We start from the raw sequence: 2608 nt of genomic DNA, 5'->3' as shown, positions 1-2608 counted from the left end.
TAAGGAAATCCCAAAACTAATTAAAATAGACAATCGGCTTGCCTTCCAGTACTCTGAAGGACAGTAGGTTTGGTTGTTTTTGGACCTCCACTTCACCCTACAGGTCCCCTGTGTCNGCCGGATCATTTGGCTCGGCTCTTGGCTCGGCTCACTAAGAAGAGCCGGCTCTTTCGGCTCTTCGTGTTACCACAGTTTACCACGGAGCCTCAGTTTCGCCGCTGCGAAACTGAGGCTCCGTGGTAAACTGTGGTAACACGAAGAGCCGAAAGAGCCGGCTCTTCTTAGTGAGCCGAGCCAAGAGCCGAGCCAAATGATCCGGCTCACTAAAAAGGAATTCCAATCACACTAATACATAAAGAGATACTATCTATAAAGGGGACAGCTCAATTCAAAATTCAAATCACGTGACACAACTTGACGTCACACCCCCCCCCCCACTCTCGGGTGGACGCCCTCTCGGCCCTGGTCTGGCGGAAACACTGGTAGGAACTGAATTGTAATGTGTACAAAAGGTCCGGTGAAATTCAAGTAAATTCTCCCGTCCACTCAGAGGGCAGTCTCTGACAAGATCTTATAATGTTTGAGAGTTAATCAGTTTAGCCTTTGAGCCTTTTGCAAAATTAATCCCGAACCAGCCATCTGAACCACAAAATAGCAAGCCTTTTATTCATTGCTGTGATTGAATTAATAACCCGTAACCTTTAATCTCTTTATTTATTTCCCCCTTGTTTGTCCCGGGTTGAAGACTGCAAACCAAACTGCAAGGTAATCGTCAATTCAACATTTTTTTATCCATGAAAAATATTTGATAGATTAAAAATGTTTACTCGGGTCACATTTAAATGTTTAAATGTTTGCATTAATACATTGTGGATATTCAAAGTTGTACACAAAGTAGATACAGAAGTACAACCTACTGTAACTGCTTCGTGCTAATGGGTCCCATGGGCTCACAAACCTTTGTCCTTTGCTGTTTTTTTCTTTCCCCTTTTCACCCACCCAGTTCCTCCCAGGGGAGAAGAATATTGCGTGCGTTGAGGTGATTCGACCCATTTCACCTGGGGAGGAGATCACGTGCTTCTACGGTGCCAGCTTTTTTGGCGAAGGAAATGAAATGTGTGAATGCTGCACCTGTGAGAGGTGTGTCTGTCAGCTCGAGGAGACGTTGTCTTTTTAATAGCTTGGTTTTAAAATATACTGAAGATGTTGTTTATCAGTATAAAAAACACTTTTTGGCTTAAATTACGGTTTGTTACTTTTTCATGTTAGGAATGGAGAGGGTCACTTCAAACACAGAGGAAAGCTGCCTGAATGTGAAGAAACAAAGGACCCTTTGGGACAGAAGTACCGCCTCAGAGAGAGATTTCTTCGCCATCACAGAGAGAAGGGTCACTTTCCTGCAAGGACGATAATACCAGGAGCGCACTCAGGAGTCTTCAAAGGTAACCACTTTTAGGGTTTACATTTTTTAAATTTATATATATCTTTCTAAAATCAGGGAATAAAATGTACTCAGTACTCAAAGGATACACACACAGGGGCAGTGGCTTCAGTTCAGCAGACGTCTCTGTGCTGTTACACCTCAATCAGTCTGATGCAGTCGGTTATATGTTAATGAAATTAGTTTCACTCTTTGGAAACAGATGTCTCCAATTAAATACTGTGAATGCAGTCATGCAGAACCTGTTTGGAAAACATGTTTTTATATAAATTCTTAAGGAGGTAAATAGAGCCTGTTTAAGGGAGCATGGTGCAGTGTTTCCCCTATATACAAATAGCGGCGGTGCAGCCATTGCAACTGTATGTACTAGGCAGGGCCAATTTTTGGCATAGACGGCAGATCTGGGGCGCAGCTGGTAGCTCTGGGAGGGGAAACATTTTTTTTTACCGTTGACGCTCATCCTAATTTTCGGCCTTTATGTAACAATATTCATAATTAAGTAAATGTAACACCCTTTTCACCCCGGTTACACTTTTCATTTGCCCTGTACAGTACGATGGGCACTGTAAGTGATGAAAGGGGATGTTGGCTTATCAGGCGCCCGCAGCTCACAGCCAAAGTGCGAGCGTGGGAGCGAGAGGGAGAGAGATAGAGAGGGCGCACCGGTACCGGTGCTGTTGTTATTAGAATCTGGTGCTAGCTGCGCTAACGGATATAAGAAGTAGATGTTTCTACAACGAGGGTGGAGGAGAGCTCTCCTGTCAGACTGAGAAGCTCAGTGAGGTAAAGGACTCTCTGAGTGTTTAGATTTTTAGTCTAAGTTATCTCAGTGGGTCTCAAACGTTTTGACCACAAATTATGTAAACGTATATTTCCAAGGCACTCCTTTATAATTATTAGGATAAATAAAAACAGGTTTGAAATCATTCCAATGTTCCTACTATAGGACAGTAAACCAAAAATATCCTTTAAAGTTGGAGAGTAATTCTGCTCAAAGCGCACCAGATTGAAGGATTTTACTTTAAAATGTTCAAAAGAATCTTCCCGGGGGGGCATACCCCCGGACAGGGCCGTGGGAAGTAGGGGTGCTGAGGGTGCTGCAGCACCCCCTGGTGGAGGACAGGGGATCTGCACTTCAACAAGATATACTAGACTGCCAAGGCACAC

Source organism: Notothenia coriiceps, unplaced genomic scaffold, assembly GCF_000735185.1.
Source record: "Notothenia coriiceps isolate Sejong01 unplaced genomic scaffold, NC01 NC01_scaffold00000339, whole genome shotgun sequence".
NCBI classification, from domain to species: Eukaryota; Metazoa; Chordata; class Actinopteri; order Perciformes; family Nototheniidae; genus Notothenia; species Notothenia coriiceps.
Note: the sequence above shows the minus strand (reverse complement) of the source record.